Source organism: Cololabis saira, chromosome 6, assembly GCF_033807715.1.
Source record: "Cololabis saira isolate AMF1-May2022 chromosome 6, fColSai1.1, whole genome shotgun sequence".
Lineage (NCBI taxonomy): Eukaryota > Metazoa > Chordata > Actinopteri > Beloniformes > Belonidae > Cololabis > Cololabis saira.
The window spans coordinates 4,375,104-4,393,275 of NC_084592.1; the positions used below are offsets into that span (position 1 = coordinate 4,375,104).

The window sequence follows — 18,172 nt, forward strand, 5'->3', positions numbered from 1 at the left end:
TCCGGGACCACCACTGGAACAGGGACGGGTGCATCGGGGACCACCACCAGAACAGGGGCGGGTGCATCGGGGACCATCACTGGAACAGGGATGGTTGTGTCCGGGACCACCACTGGAACAGGGGCGGGTGCATCAGGGACCACCGCCAGAACAGGGGCGGGTGCATCGGGGACCACCACTGGAACAGGGACGGCTGCGTCTGGCACCACCACTGGAACAGGGACGGGTGCGTCCGGGACCACCACTGGAACAGGGACAGGTGCCTCCGGGACCACCACTGGAACAGGGGCCGGTGTGTCCGGGACCACCTCGGGAACAGGGACGGGTGCGTCCGGGACCACCTCGGGAACAGGGGCGGGTGCGTCTGGGCCCTCCTCGGGAACAGGGACAGGCTGGGGTTGCCGCCACCGTTGTTGTCGTTTCCCCTGAGGCTGAAAACCCCTGGGCCTGCCTAGAGCCAGGCGTGTTCCCCAGAAGGGGGACTCCTGCTCCTGCCAACAGGTCCCTGTCCTTTTTACCTCCTGGTGAAAGAACTTCACTCTGTCAAGGTAGAAGAACTCCCACAGGTCAAGAGTCTGTCTTGCGGTTCTGTTAGGAGTGAGGTTGGAGTAGGATGCAGGAGAGATGCAGGAGGCAAGAGTTTCAAAAACAGTGATTTATTTAACTTAGACAAAAAACAAAAACACTGCTGAGCAGGATTGCAAAAAAAACACCCCAACATGAACTTTACAAAGTACAAAAACCTGAGCTGAAACACGGAGGAACAAACAGTACGGACCATCATAGATAGATAAATAAATAAATAAATAAATCAACCACCTTCTGACTTACAGAACAGAATTGTTGACATTGTCTGTTCTGTAACCATGAGGAGGCTCCCGTGTCGGTGCACGTGGCGGTGTGTTCAGAGCTGGCACACAACAACAAGGTGATTTCACTTCATTAGCTTCAGCAGAATTGTACAACCATTTGGATCTCAGTCAAGGTGAAAGAACGGGATTAATTAGGCCCTCTGAGCAAAGCTCTGGTGCTCAGCGCTGGCCCTCTGTGGAGGACGGTTCACAGGTTTAACAATGAGTTTGATTATTTGCTCTAATTCTGCCACGTGCAGCAGATGGACAGGGATAATTAATTTCAGGCCAGAGGGCTTGAACTTTTCTGTAGCCCTGGGAAAATTCTGACAATTAAAGAAAAGTAATCACAAAAATGAGCAAATGAGTGATGCAAATGGTCTTATCATTTATAAACAGACCAAGCAGATGAAAACAAAAGAGCAGGAGACATTTTCTCTTTGAAAAAAATGGAAGTTTAATTACTGCTTTGTGGAATCAAGGGAAATAGGCATTCAGAAGTAAACAAGAAAGTAAATGCAGTCTGCCATTTCCCTGTCTGTCACACAGCCACTTGCTTTCCCAGAAATTAGTTTTTTTAATTGTGAAGGGAAGAAAAAAAAGAAACGGCCTAATGTGTGCAAAAGCAAACTATGAAAATTGTTTAGTCCATCTCACGTGTTGCCAACTGATCCATCAGCATTTCCACGTGTTGAAGACATTTTTTAATATTATTGTATATTATCATTTCTCTTATTTGCTATAAATGGCTGTAAAATGAAGTTTATGACATCAGATCACATCAGAAAGACCCAAAAACTGCCGGTTTATGTCACATCTCTCAGTACTGGTGGATTCAGTGACATGCATTGAAACTCCCTGTGACTCTACCTGATTTCACACAAAAACACTGGAGAAGTTCAGGAAAATGGGAAGACAGCTTGGTCTGGACCGTTTCCAGTTGTCTTTCATCTCCAGAAGTACATAGGAAGCCTGATGAGCTGGTTTGGTTGCAATTTGCAACCTTGTCAATAGGAGTCACTAAATCCTGAATGCTGATCCTTTAATTGCACACAACAGGACACTTTACAACATCTCCTTATTAACACAGAGGAAATGTGTGCTATAAACTGATTTCATAACAAAGCCATAGTTTATTATAATTTAAAACACATGGGCTGCCCATCCTTCCATCCTAATGAGTAGCAAAAACAGTATGTGAGATTTTTTAGTGTGTCTGAAACATTAGTACTTACTCAATAGTATGTACTATCCATACTCATTCTGGAGAAATGTATTAGTGTGGATTGATGGACACTAGCTAAGCAGAAACTTCCCACAATGCAATGCAGCAGTGTTTGGTTGCTAAGTGATACGTATATGTCATAAGTATAATATTAAGTATAATAATATTATTATATAATATTAATATTATAATATTATATAATGTTATCTTGTTTGGGCCAGGATAAACGGGAAAGAGCGGAGCGGTGCTGCTACTGCTGCTGTGACAGTAGTTGTTACCATGGTAACAACTCCCCCTCCCAACGGCAGGAAGTGCCGTGTGGATCTGAGTAGTACGTCCCAATTAATGCATACTACTGATATTTACTCAAAAGTTTGCCGAACTAAAGTATACTTTTTGAGTATATACTGTTTAGAATGGCATTTGGGACGCACCGATGGTCTGTATGCATATCCTGTGCATTTCTATACTGTACACTTACTACACTTCTGGTTAGATTCTAAGTGTATTTGGTTGCCCTGTACTTGTACATATACTGTACAGTGACAGTTAAAGTGGAATCTGAACTAATCTCATAAATAGTAACCAGGTGTAGCCATTTGAGTGCACTTTATTAATTGATCTTTAACTTCGTAAAAGCTGAAGTTTTTTATAATTGGCTGATCTGGAGCCTTCAAGTGTGTGTGAACACAACACTAAGGAGGAAAGACATCAGCAATGATCTAAGACAAGCAGTCGTTGCTATCCCCCAATTTAAGGTCCATAAGATTCCATCATTTTACAGTTAGAAAGATCTTTCCCAAGTAGGAAAAATTCAAGTCCTCCTTTCCAGGAGTGGAGCACAATGCTCAGAGATGTGTCAGAAAACGCAAAAGCTATGTCTCAAATGTTCTAGTGGGATCTTAATGGTACACTCACACAGCAGCGTTGACTTAATGTGCAACAGATGGTGCTTCTGACGCGCCTTCATCATCCCATAAACAATTAAAGCAATGTGCTCCCTTTCACTCGACAAATGAGTCGTGTACTTTGAAAATGTCCCAGACAGACCCGACACAGCAAATAAAATCCACAATTCAATTCGGCAACACATGACACTCTTGCAAGGCGCTAAGGTTCGGAACAGAATGAGCCCAGCCTTAGTAAAGGCCCTCAGTGCCCTCGGAGGGCCTGCCTAACCATCAGCGCCTTGCAAGGGTTAAGGTGAACGGATGTCCCTGCACAGGACGTTTGAGGGAACTGTGGGAGAGCTGCACGGAAATGAATATTCACAGAGGCAATGCTGGACAATACTACAAAATAATGTACGGAAGAGTATTAGGACCAGGAGGGGAGAACAAATATCTGAGAGGGAAAGATCTTTTTTATTGTGCACTTCGAGAAAAAAAGTCGAAATGTGGAGATTAATGTTGAAATATAATTTCAAGAAGGAAGTCAAAATTTCGAGAATAAAGTTGAAATACAATTTCGTGAATAAAGTCGAAATTGTACTTCAACATTATTCTCGACATTTCGACTTTTTTCTCGACATTTTGACTTTTTTCTCAACATTTCGACTTTTTTCTCAACATTTCAACTTTTTTCTCGAAGTGCATAATGAAATAAAAATCTTCCTCCTCTAAAATATTATTTAAATTTTTTTATATTTTTCGAGAAAAAAGTCGAAATGTCAAGATTAATGTTGAAATACAATTTCAAGAATAAAGTCAAAATTTCGAGAATAAAGTTGAAATACAATTTCGTGAATAAAGTTGAAATTGTACTTCAACATTATTCTTGACATTTTGACTTTTTTCTCAACATTTCACATTTTTTCCTCGACATTTTGACTTTTTTCTTGAAGTGCATAATGAAAAAAAATCTTCCTCCTCTAAAATATAATTTTTATTTTTCTCCTGCCTGGCCCTAATACTCTTCCGTACTAATGCCATCATACAGAACGCATTCTTAAAGTTAATGCCCCCAACGATGGCTGAACAAACTGTTGAATCATGGGGTGTACTTACTTTTCAGTTTTTCACATGTATTACTGCTTTAGATATTGCCTTGGTTCTTGATAGATGAATAATGACAATGTTTAATATGTTGTGATCGTATTTAGGCTAATTTTGAAACCTAAGGGCTGTTTGCACAAAACCCAGATAAGGGATTAAGCCGGGAAATGTCAGTTATCCTGGCTGAACTTGGTCTCCGGCTGGCTGCACACAAGCAGACGCAGAAGAAGAAGAGAAGTTCCCACAGGAATGATTCTGTGCAGCTGCTTCATCCTGCTAGCTGCCTGCATCAGATCATTCTGCTGTCGCTCTGATCACAAATAGATTTAGTTTACAATTATTCATCATCTTCTTTGTATAAGTTTGACCCACATCAACCTTTTACAGACAAATTGTAATTTAGCGTAGTAATGATCATTATATATCGTCCATTTAGGCTATAATTATAAAGGTGATTGAGGGCTGATGTTTGCATTCATCATCAAAGCTTATCATGATTGTTAGAAATAGTTGTATAAAGTCAGGGTGTGTGATCGTCTACTCCTGTTTTTGGGTGACCTTTTTACAAGAAGCATCTCCCATTCTTATGGTGGTGCATTTACATTGAAGTAAGGTATTAATGCAAATATTTGAAGTTGTGAATATGGCTACTTCCCACAATTTATAAATAAACTAAAAATATGCAGCAATTCCATTTTTTTTTCTCGAGATAACAATTCATCATTGAAAAGCATATTTACCTGTCAAAGAAAGCTTCAACCTTTTCTATGAAAACATCAGTTATTCTCCCAGAAGAGATGTGATCAAGTTTCTTCATAGCATTTACATTTAGTTCTGTGTTGAAAAAATCAATTTTCCGATTCTAAATCGGTTCTCATATTAATTCCTAAAAATCGATTCGTATGTCTAAAGATCACATTTTTTTTTCATCATTCCATTACAACTTTTGGTTGTTTTTTTTGTTTATGCCCAAAAAAGGAATGTTTTGTTGGACACGAGAATAACTAATACCATGTTTTTGCCTTTAAATATGTTTTCAGTTATAATTGCATAAATTGTCTATATTCATTACTTTATATACTGTCTTGGGGTTACATTTGCATAAAAAGCTAAAAACCAAATGCTCAAAAATTAAAAACCGAAATCGACCGAAAATTGAAAAAATAAAAACGGAATGGGGAAAAAAATAAAACTGATTTCATCCGTCTCTGTTTCCTCCCTGGATCTGTTTGGTAATTTTGACCCACATTATGTTTCTGTTTGCAGTTCTATCAGCATTCTGGGAGCTGATTGGTCCTTACAGCGTCATTAGCTGCAATACTTGCTATTGAATCTCAATATAATACTAGTATTAATATGTTGCATAACGACAGTCATGTAATTCATGCAACAACTCAAAAAACCGTTTTAATAACACTAACCCAAATCAATATCAGAATCGAAACGGATGAAATCAAATCTTGATAATCGATTCTGAATCTTAAGAATCGGAATCGGAATCGAATTGATTCTTGACATTTGAATCGATCCCAAGTCCTATTTACATTATGTACATTTAGAATCCAAATTCGACTAATACATCTTCATTACAGATGTTTTCACTAAATATTTGTGTAAAACGTATCTAACAGCGTCTGATATCTGCTGGAAGGAGCCAAAGAGAAGTGCAGGCCAGTGAAGACCTGCCTTCAGCATGTTCCTGTTGTTCATGCCTTGCTGCTGATGAAGGAACAGTCATGGTCTGGGTGGTCCAGGTTTTTGTTTAATGTGCCTTCAGTCAGCATATTTTTTATATTTCATTGAATAGAATAGAATAGAATAGAATAGAATAGAATAGAATGTCTTTATTGTCATTTGTACAGGTACAACGAAATTGGATGCAATCTTCTTTAAGGTGCATGGTTCCAAAAAATATATATATTAAAACTACAACTATAAAAAATATATAATCTCTAAAAGGACACAAACAGGAAGACAACATACAGTATTCACGTTTGGCAGGTATTGCAGTATTGCACATGGAAAAGGTCAGTTTGAGTATTTAGCAGTATTGAGTTTAGTTATGGCTCTGGCATAGAAACTGTTCTTGAGTGTGTTTGTGCGTGATTTCAGTGTCCTGATTGAAGAGGCAGAAATCCTCAGTAAAAGGCAGCATTTCCCATTTGCAACACCATTCCAGTGAGTCTTGCTGTCACCTGCATGAAATTACGTGAACTGGCATATTAAATTAAAAACCATGAAAAGGTGTCTTTCAGTGTTCAACGTTTTATATGTAGACCTGAAATTAAATTCCCAGTCAGAGGCACCTTACTTCTGTTTGATGAGCATCACTCACAGTAAGACGATATTTTGCGAATGAGTTCTTTATTACAAACTGTGTTGGATTACTGCACAATCAATCTGTCTGATAGACAGACTCTAACCTCTAATCTTCACACCTCATGTATTACTTTTCTTTTCAATGTACTGGTTGATTAAGCTCCTCATGGTTTCCATTGCATTCTGTTGCTCGGGTAGAGAAATCTGCAACATCTGCGTCAGTAAATCTGCAAACAACCTCACGATCTGTTTAAAACTGAAACTGGACGTGTTTTCTTTATCATGCAGGCGTACATGCCGTATTCAGTAGAGTGGAATGGTATAGAAACGTAATTATCATCAGATGTGTGAAATAAGACCTGGAAACAGGCATTGTGGCATAGAATTGTCAAATTGGTTTAATTCACCGTACAAATTGTTACAGATTACTTTTGTAATTCTGTATTTGACCCGGTCTTTGTACGTGTTGACCGTATAGAAACGTAATTCTTGCCATTTTAAGAATGAGATGTACCTGCTGTACTCTACTGACCTTACTGTTTAACAACTTTAACTGCTTTTTATTATTTTACCTCTTTTCTTATCATTTTATTTCATGTGATTTGTTAATTACTGTTTAATTGTGTATTGCCGCTTTTAATGTTGATGTAAAGCACTTTGAATGACCTTATGTTGAATTGTGCTAAACAAATAAACCTGCCTTACCTTGCCTTGGATAATTACACCTATCAGCTAGAATACTCACTTCTAAAATTGTTGAATACAGTTTTGTCCTTTTTTTTGTCAAATTCAGACATGCATTGGTTTGTTAGATGTCTCATATTGTAAACCACTGGCTTTCTGTAATGAGTTATTATGTCTTCACACACGGATAGAAATCGCTTTTGTTCTTTTGCATTTAAAAAATATTCCTTAAAGATGAATTTGTGGTTTTGTGATTGATGAATAAGCGTACCACTGGAACCAATAAATGTCAACATTACACAGTTTTATATATCAGTGATCTATGTCTCAGACCTTTAAATAAATAATACGACCGTACGTACCATGTAGGTCAGTTTTCTGGAGAAGCAGAGAAGATGGGTCTTCACTTGCAAAGAAACACTTAAAACAAGGTGTAGATGCGTAGAAGTCTGTTACCCAGAATATAGGATTTATATAAGTGAGCATAAAGCTCACTGTGAGATGAAGTCTAAACATTTACACTTGTTGTGCAACAAGTAGCGGGCTGTTCAGTTATCAAGAGTTATTAATCATTTTATTCAACAATTATTAATAATTAATAAAGTAGACTATTTATTAAATTGAATCATCAAAATGATTTAATCCTAATTGGGGCACCACCTGGATGAAAAAAAAGATAACTTTTAATTATTCCACCAGAACACAGTAAGGGCAGTTATTTCTGGTGGATAATGTTGAAGGCCATTACGGTTCGGCACTAGCTCTGTCAAACAGCCATTGTGACGAGAATTTGTGTAAAACATCACAAACAACTTCTCATTAAAGTCAATCAGAATTTATTTACATCAGGTACCAAGCAGATGGTAAAGCGATACCCAAATAAACTCTGATGGCAACTACATTAAAACATAAATCAAGAAAACAGTAAGAACAAAAAATGAAATGTTAACTGCATGAATGGGAAAGAAATCAAAAACAATAATCACGTGATACAACGATCATCTATGGTTCAAAACAACGTGGCTGCACGTGGCCCTGTGGTATTTAAAGATGGTGGCGCCCTCGCAACGCCACGTGCAATCAGACCGGGTGACAAACACAGCATTTAAATCGTGAATAATTGGCAAAGATGGCGCCACAAAATAAACAAACCATAATAATGCCGGTAGTTGCCGGCGTTACACGGTAATATGCGTACAGTAACTTCATCAAACACAAATTTAGCTCTGAACCGCTCTAGATTAAACTGATCACCCAGAACCATAAACCTCACGCCTCGTCTGGGTCCGGATCGGGAAGCTGCGGGCTCTGTCGACTCCGGGTCGCGTTTTTGCCGGGGTTTTCCAGTCAGAGTCTCTCGGTTTCTGTCGCCTCCTCCCTGAAACGAAACGGGACAGCGGTGGAGCGCCGCCTTCGGCCGGGCCGTGCTTTCGGATTGAACGGAGCCTCTCACGCGCTTCTAGGCGCGGCGGAGCCGGTCACTTGTAGATGTGCGGCTCTTCTCGCCGGTCCCCGAAGTGCGGGTGTCACGGATCCAGGAAATGCAGCTCACAGCTGAGGCGAGGCGCCGGCTGGCCGTCCTTGAGACGTCCCGATTCCTGATATGAACAGATAACTCGGAGCGGGAAAAAGGGGTTTCAGTCGGGGGTTTCAAAATGTTCACAAAACATTCATGAGTCCAGAGTTCACATGAGCACATGACGGTAGTCCAACACGTGTTTCAAGTAAATTTTCACTTGAAATAAGTAGAAAAATCAGTGGGACAAGATTTATCTTCTCATTACAAGCAAAAAAATCTTGTTGTGGCAGATTTTTCTACTTATTTTAAGTGAAAATCTACTTGAAACAGGTGAAAATTGTTGTTTTTTTCCAGTGATGAGTCTTGTTTTAAGTGTAATGAGATTTCTTTGACCAAAAATGAGACATTTTAACTAGAAATAAGACAAATATTCTTGATAAGATTTTGAGTTTTTGAGTGTACCTTACTTAAATGCAAAACTAATTTCCAGAAAAGAATTACACACCAAAGTCAGGACAGGCTTTATACTTCCTGTGATGCATCTGTCTCACTGACTATGACATGTTCGTATCTGAAACTTTAACTTTTAGAAGGTGCCTGGCGGTACCGTGAGTGTGAATGTCTGATAGTTACTTGATGCTCATTAAATTACCATTTGTGTAAGAGTTAATGTGAATGCAATGAAGTGTATCAGCATGAAGAGGGAGCTCAGCTAATTAAAACACTCCAAGTGCCACATGCACACCCACACACACCCACACACACACCCACACACACACACACCTGGACACGTGCAGCCAGATAAGGCTGAGGGGTCAGCGCTAATGGTGTGACCGCCGTCCGCTAAGAGCGTCCATTTGAGGTGCTGAGGCGTGTGTTGCTGGAACCTGCTGTCACCTCATTACAGGACACCGCCAGCCACAGCTTACGCTGACATCCAAGAGAATAAAACACTATTTTACTTTCCCAAAAGTCCTGAGCAAAGAGTTTTTCCCTCATGAGCCGCTCACACTGCGGCTGGATCCTCCCCCACTGAGCCCTGCAGAGGAGAGAGAAGACAGGAGAACAGAACCTACATTAACTGCAGTTATCATGAGTGGAAAACATGTCAGTTATGCTCATGCCAAACGTAGGCTCAAAAAATGTTGGTTTCATACCAATAAGTTATCATTGAATTTGAACAAAACTAAATTTATGTTATTTGGAAATCGTAAAATGAATGTAAAAAGATGTTCAAATAGAAATGAATGATGTTGTAATAGATATAGTTTATGAAAACAAATTTGTGGGTGTCTTAATAGACCATAAGTTCTGCTGGAAGGCCCACATTAAGGCCACGTTTTCACGTAGCCGGGTATTTACAAAAATTTCCCCCTCTACGTTTTGAAAAATACCATAATTTAAACGAACCCGCATAAATAGCTGTTAAGGTGCTATGAGCAGCCAAACCTGCAGGGGGCAGTGTAACGAGAAGATAAAGTCATGCTAGCCAATCAGAATCCTGGAAGCCGGGTGGGGGTCGTTGGCCTGAAGGGTGAGGGCCTCCTGGCCGCGTGTCCGGCCCGGACCGGGTGGCCGGGGATTGCCTGGGTCGCGTCCGCCGCCGCGGGATCCCTGGCTGCTTCTTCCCGCGCCGTGGGGGCCCCGCCCGCGGGCCCCCTCGGCCGCCGCCGGGGGGGGGGGGGCCTCGCAGGCGGTGGGTTGCCTCCCTCCTACTTCTCCCCTCTGTGGGGTTGCCGGTGGCCTGGGTTCCGGGCTCTTCCGTGTCGGCCTCTGGTATCGCGGGTGCCGGGGTTGCTCCCCCCCTCCCCCACTATAGATACACTTCAGGTGGAGCTTTGTTTGGTTTATTACACACACACACACACACACACACACACACACACACACACACACACACACACACACACACACACACACACACACAGACACACACACACACACACACACACACATGATCATATACATACACACACACACACACACACATAGACATACACACTGGCTTGTTCACCTGCATGCTGGCTCTCTAGTTTTTGGGGTTAGGTAGCGGTAGCGGTAGCTTAGCTCAGACTGCGATCAGATCTCAAGATTTAGGTTGATTGCTGTTATTGTTTTGGTTGGCTCCGTGCCGGTTTTGTGCTTTGTTTGTGGTTTTTTGTTGCAGATTTCCAGTGCTTGACGTGTGTTTCCGTGTGTTCCTGCTTCCTGGATTGGCAGTGGATGTCGTCACCCCCCCCCCCCCCCAAAAAAATAAAAAATAAAAAAAAAATCACTGGGTTTGTATGTGTATATTTATGTATGTGTACGCATATGTATGCGTATATATATGTATATATATTAAATATAGTAATAATGCACATATATATACTTTTGGTTTCTACCGTCATGGTATCAATCATTAATATGTGTGCAGACAAGGGAAGAAAAAAGAAATAAAAAAAAAGAATCCTGGAAAAAAACATCAACAAATTACACGAGTAACTTCCAGTTACTTCCAAGATGAACGAGAGTCTTTCGTTTGGAGTGACAGAGAAGTGGAGTTACTTTTAAGTGTGACTTTAGAATATAAAACAGGTAAAATACAAGAAAATATTGACGGTGGCCAAACAAATTGTAAACACAGGTCGCACTCATGACGCTGGTGACGTCTCATAATGTGACGTTCTAAAGCCTAAATGTCTGTTTCTCTCTGTTTACAAGCAAACGTGAAGACAGAGTTTTTGTAAATCTCCGCTTTGGCCGGAGTTTTCAGAAATTATGGTTTTTGGAGACTTTGAGCTTCGTTTTCGTGTAAACGAACAGCCAAAACGCATGAAAACACCACCGTTTTTGCTACGTGGAAACGGGCCCTAAGTATCTGTGTTCTAAGATGGCAGAGTATTGGAGTGCTGAGTAAATGTAGACACACCTTGAATCAAACAACACTACACAATCTGTACTGTGCTCATATTACCATATCTGATCTATTGTGTTGAAATTTGGGGTAATACTTACAAGAGCACCTTACAAAGGATATGCACATTGCAAAAAAGAGCAGTAAGGATAATAAATCATGCTGGGTATCTCCATCACACCAATCCTCCTTAAATTACAGATTTTGAAATGTTCAAAGCAAGAAAAAATGCACTGCCTGAAAACATTCAAAAATTCATCTAAGAGGAAAACTACATTTTAAACAACCTTGTGTACATACTGCTCTTAAAGCATGTGCATATCAGTCTGTGGGGGAACTTTGTGGAATATAATATGATACTGTGAGGAAGGGACAGGACTAAATCAGCGTTCTGCTTCCTCCTGTTTCCTCTCCAACACATTATTTTGCTTTTTATTGCTTTTTTATATTTAGACGCTTTTAATTTGATGGTGATTTGTTGTTGTTCGAGATAAAGCCAACAATAAACAATAAATTAAAGCTGCAAGCAGAAATGAACGGGCCCTCGCACCCTTGTGCACATTCAGGCTGCAGTGGAAGCTTGTATGACTTGATGTAGATTCTTCAGACCTGGACATTTAGCTGATGACACCAGCCACGACTCTCTATACCAAACCATTCAAAAGTTATGGCAGAAAGTAGGAACTATCAGATATCGACCAATCAGAAGAAGGGGCGGGGCTAATTTGCACCAACTACATTCAAGGAGTCAAAACCGAGTCCAATGACACCACCCACAACTCTGTATGTCATACCATTGAAAAGTTATGGCAGAAAATAGGAACTATCAAATATGAACCAATCAGATGAAGGCTTTTTGGCACCTATCGTCGCCACGGTAACGATTTTGACTGAGAAAAGTAAAAAAGTGCTCGGGCCCTAATAAATAAATAAATAACTCCACACATAAGCATGTGATTCACTTAAGCTATTTCTCTCTCTTTTTTTGCCAGTTGACGCTATATTAATTGTACAGAGGTATCACATATAATACAGGTGCCCTGAAGAGTCCTTCAAGTAGCACAAATGTGTTTTTTCATGTTAAGATATCAGCTTCAATTTCATCTGCAGGAAAACATGATTACTTTTAGGAAGTGTCCTGTGAGACTCTGGTCTCACATACCTTCTACAGCACTTTCTAACTTTAAAATGTTGTGATTCCTGCAACAACTGTGTTTCACTTCACAGCACTTTTTCACGTAAGCACAGATGAAACTAACTCACAGAGGTACAGAGTACGTCATGGCAGAGGTGAAAAACAAGCTTACCAGACTGTACTATACTGGTTTTTGGTAATCTTCTATTATGGTTAGGAATACTGCAGTCAGTAGGCTGGTTGACAAAACAGGATTTCTTCCACGTGGCATGGAAATGGATGCAAGATGCACCATTATGAAGTCATTTCATTCAACAAAGTGCTGGACATCCTCCACTGTTGTCCTTTCTAACTGAATTGTGTTCCTTTATTTCATTGACTGGAGGCATTTTATTGCACAGGGATGATGTTGCACCGTTACATAGCAGAGGGGGCTACAGTCATAACAGCTGAAAGACAAGCTGGATCAGGGAAAACCAGGCCAAACAGTACCAAACTGACACAAACTGAGCTGCGCTTAGAGGCTGCATGACAGAGCAAAAGACCGAACAAGAGCAAGTCTGGGATAGTGTCGTAAAAGACCTCTTAACCGCTAGCCTTTAGGGGGACCCTATTAGTGTAAAATAAATGAAAACATTCCTTTTTGTTAACTTAATAGATATAAAAAAACAGATGTTGATGCTGAGACTTTGAGCACAACCTGGTTATAACGAGAACGTAGTCAACATACTATTACTTATATACTGTATGACCTCCAAATACACCCAGATACACCTAACTGGTACATCCCTCTCTGCTGTGCTTCAGCCTGCCTCTAAAACCCTTAAAGGTATAGTCTGTAATGTTGGAGAGCTAGCAGGATTTGAAAGTGGCACCTCCTCTAAGCCCCGCCCCCTCCTCTAAGCCCCTCCCCCTCCCGTCAGCGCTCCGTCCGAAGCCACGCCCCCACAAACTTTGGGGAACGCGCATTTGCAGGAGTCGAGTTTTCCAGGACATTTTGGAAAGCACATTTTCAACAAAACTACCCCATGTCTCATTCACCTGTAAGCGAAGCCGGTTTTAGGGGGGGCAGGAGGGGGCTGTGCCCACCCAAACGTGCGTCATGCCCACCCAATCAAAGTTATGGGGATCCTTTATTTTTTTATAATTTAATTTTTTTATAAATATAAAAAAATATCGCAGAATATCTGTACCGTTTCTAATTGGGTGGGCACTGCGCATCATTTTTAGACAACAATGAACGCATACCGCAAAAGTTGTGTCTCGGTGGAGGGACCCGACGTTCCAGCAAAATGAGAAACAGAGAAGTTCAGAACAGCACACAGAGCCACAGTGAAGGCTGATTTATGGTTCCGCGTTACACCAACGCAGAATGGTGCGCGTCGCCGCATACCCTACACGGAACCCTACGGCGTAGTCGTGGCTCCAGAGCCTGTGCAGAGCCTGTACAGCACCGCAGCACACCGCCACCCTCACCGGCGCTCTCCGCCCTCTCCGGGATGGAGACGCCTCCATCCCCACGGACCCCCATACTGGCGGTCCGTTGGCCCCGACGTCCCAGCAAAATGAGCACAACAGAGAAGTTCAGAACAGCACACAGAGCACACACTGAAGGCTGATCTATGGTTCCGCATTACACCAACGCAGAATGGTGCGAGTTGCCGCGTACCCTACGCCGTAGGGTACAGCGTAGCCTACGGCGTAGCCTACGGCGTACCCTACAGAGCCTGTACAGCACTGCAGCGCACCGCCACCGCACCGGCGCTCTCCGCTCTCGCCGGGATGGAGACGCCTCCATCCCCACGGACGCCCATACTGCGTTGGTGTAATGCAAACCCATAAATCAGCCTTCAGTGTGTGCTCCGTGGCAGACCCCCAGTAGCGGACAACCTGCGCCTCGGAATCGCACTTTGGCTTTCTTTTTTTAGCTTTTTTAGCAGGGCGAGGTGGTATTTTTGGCTGCGTTTTCTCGTTTTCTGCGCCATTCTTCAGCAAACGTGACTCGAGTGTGTGAAGTTTTCCAGCAAGATTTTCGACGTGACGAGTGCGCGCATGGGACAGAGGGGGGCGTGGGCGGGACTTAAAATGAAGGCATCTGATTGGTTCTTTCCCCCCTGCCAATCCTCTGGTCCTCTGACCAAACCGTGCCATTCGGACCGCAAAAAACAGATTGGAGTTTTTACAGGATTAAAGCTGTCAGAGAGGTCGGATTTTTTTCTTTCCTTTTTCTGAACACATTATTCACTGGCTACTCTCAGGATGGAAGGACCATTTCACCCAGTACAACAATAAATGTTTTTGAATACAATTACAGACTATACCTTTAAGCATGACTTGATGTCAGTCCAGTGTGAGTGATGCCACACTGACTACGTTTACATGCAGTCAAAATTGGGCTTGTGGTCAATATTCCGGTTACTGAGACATTCAGAATAATCTATTTCCATGAGTGAGCAAACAGGGTCATCCCTGTATACATGGTGATTAATAATTTGGGATATCTGGATCAAACCAGCGACGCACAGAGAACGTGATGACGCAATTCCCCTCATTTCTGCTTCTTCTTCCTGTATCCAAATCACAAAACCACGACAATAACAGCAGCACGGCGGATAATCTGACCCGCTGGTACCGTTTTGTTTCTCGGCCTTGTAGTTCTCCTTTTCCAGCGTCTTCCAGTGGAGCTTGATCTGGTCTGGTGTTTGTACAAATGCTGCTTCGTACAACTTTTCTCTCACCTTCTTGTAAATCTTCTATCCCGGTACTTTGTACCGTCTACAAATGCAGAAATGTTCATATCCTTCATTACATTTATGAAGTGATTAGTCTCCTCCTGGTCTTGGTTTCTCAGTGTTTATAAGAACTTCCTGGACTCAAAAGACCAGGATTCCTTGTGAACAGAGCATGAGCAGAAAACTAATTCCTGTTCCGTTTGATGGGGATATTCTGTTTGGCGTTTACATGACCCAATATTCGGGTTTTAAAAGGAGTAACCCAGGGCTCATATTGGGGTTTTTAAAAACCGGAATAAGAGCAAATTCCGGTCATTCAAAGGGGTTATTGGTGTTTACATGGCCGTGCACAACCGGGTTATTGCTAATATTCCGGTTAGAAAAGGGTTATTGACTGCATGTAAACATAGTCACTGAGTGAGTAACGTGAGTTGCACAGAAACCACAGCAAACTAAACACCCGCATAGATGAAGGACAAGTGTCTAACTAATATCAACAGTGATCAAGTGTGATGACACTTTCTAATTCAAATGATGCTATTAACTTAAAAGCTATTAGGTTACCTGACTCATGCATTACTGTCAGGGCATAGTAGTGACAGCTTCAACAACATGGTGAAAAAAGGTAATTATTTACTGAAATCACAAGGTTTTGCTTCATGGAAACTGTCGATATGTCATAAAATCCCAAATAAGAGCCAACAGGAGATAAAATCCTGGGTAGCTTTCTGCAATTACTGCTCACTCACACACATTTGGAGGATTCAAACAAAGCACCATTGATTTTGTTGCATACTCCCGGCTTCCATTTATTGTGGTAAACAGCTTTACAAGACAGAAAATTGTCCAGATTTCTTTTTCATTTCCAGCCATAAAATGAAGCAGTGGTAAAGAAAGGTGCCAAACAAGCTGGATTTACATTGTTAAGTCTACTGACACCCAGCACAGTTATTTTATAAAGTCACAATTAAAAAGCAAATTAAGTGTGGGCCGTTTAGGAATAACATGCAAGTAACAGCATGAACCTCCTAAGACCTGGTGTACGGGTACACATATGTGCACATCACACGCCGTGTTTTCTTTGTCAGAATATTTAATTTCTTAACAGAGGACCAACACAAAAAGAAGAAAAAAATGGCACCAGGTCTTAGGAGGTTAAAGAGGATGTAAAAGTAAGTGCAAGGTAAACCAGCCACTAAACAAGACCTTCTAATCAAGCAACAGGCATTTATTTCTGTCCTGAAGGCACAAAGAAAAATGGTTGTAAAATTTCAAAGCTTGTAATTCAAAACCGAATGAGCTAACTCTGATTTTGCTCTTATTTTACTAACAGACCACTAGATCCACCTTTGTACCGCCACGTCGTATTTCAAGCTTACTTATGGTACTTTTCCACTAGAACCTACTCAGCCCGACTCGCCTCGGTTTGGTTCTTTTCTACCAGGGGTCTAACGTGCCGAGTAGATACTTTTCTGTAACTATTCTGCCGAGGTTCTAAGCTGCTGAGTCGGCTGTATCTGACATCATCACACTACAGACCACCGATTGGTCGGGGGGTTGGAGTCAGACGTCTGAGTCAGGAGGAGGAAATCAGAGAAAGAGACTCTGACGGATTCTGGTTCATTTTATTCAAACAGCAACAACAGCAAAAGTCTGTTTCATGATCCAACTCTGAGGGTCAGATGTTCATAAACCTGGTGCTGAGGAGAGAATTAAAAAGGGATCTAGACGGAGATAAGGAACAACCAGATCTACCAGGAGATCTGTCTCTTCATAGCTGCTCACGGCTCCAGCTGACTGCTCAGCAGCGCAGAGACAAACTAACAAAAAATTAAAAAGCGTTGCTGCTTGAAGCTTCTCTCCCTCTCATTTTTTAACTTGATATCAAACACAGGCCACAGACCCAGCAGCACATCTATCATCTCCTCCAGGTTCTACATCTTTAGTGTTGTTGTCTTCTTCGTTTTATTCACACAATTAAATACGTCACAGCAACTTCGCTCCAACCTCCTACTTCTCATCTGGTGTCTAAAAAGAAACAAGGGCAAGGTGAGACGAGGCGAGACGAAGCGTGCTGAGTAGGTACTAGTATAAAAGCGCCATAAAGGTCTCCCAACTGAGGTATTTCAGCATTATCAAAGCTGTCAGGTATACCTGTGACATCGGTGCTGCCACCTACTGGTTGGTCTGTATCAACAATTGATGACAATCTTTCAATTCTTCTATCAATTCTTTCTGTAAAACTGTGAACACCTTTTAAAAAATACCAGCCAGGGACCTTTAGATCACCAGTGTAACGCTCTCCCAACTGAGCTATTTCGGTGTGTTAGAAGTTTCTAGGTATACTTGTAACATTGGTGTTGCCACCTACTGGTTGGTCTGTGTCCAAAATGGTTCAAGTCCTTCATTCTATTGCTCTCTTTAAAACAGCAGATATCATCCAACGGAGACTGCTGCCGAAACCCGGGATCGAACCAGGGACCTTTAGATCTTCAGTCTAACGCTCTCCCAACTGAGCTATTTCGGCACGTTCATAGTTGTCAAGTATACCTGAAAAATAGGTGCTTCCACCTACTGGTTGGATATACCAGAAATTGTTGACAGCATTACCAAAAATTGTTGACAATATTACAATTGTTCAATCAATGGTCTCTGTAAACCTGTTAACAACTTTTGACGCATATTAGCCAGGGATCATTGGATCTACAAACCAATACCTTCCCAGTTGAGTCATTTTTGCGTGTTAGAAGTTGCCAGGTATACCTGTGAAATCGGTGCTGCCACCTACTGGTTGGTCTGTCTCAAGAATTGTTGACA

At 41.6% G+C, this 18,172-nt stretch overlaps 1 non-coding gene across 1 annotated transcript; it reads right to left on the reverse strand.

The window, feature by feature from the left end:
• Positions 1-17,809: 17,809 nt before the first annotated feature.
• trnaf-gaa (transfer RNA phenylalanine (anticodon GAA)) lies at positions 17,810-17,882 on the reverse strand. The gene has a single exon. It is a non-coding gene; the product is annotated as a tRNA-Phe (tRNA).
• Positions 17,883-18,172: the final 290 nt, after the last annotated feature.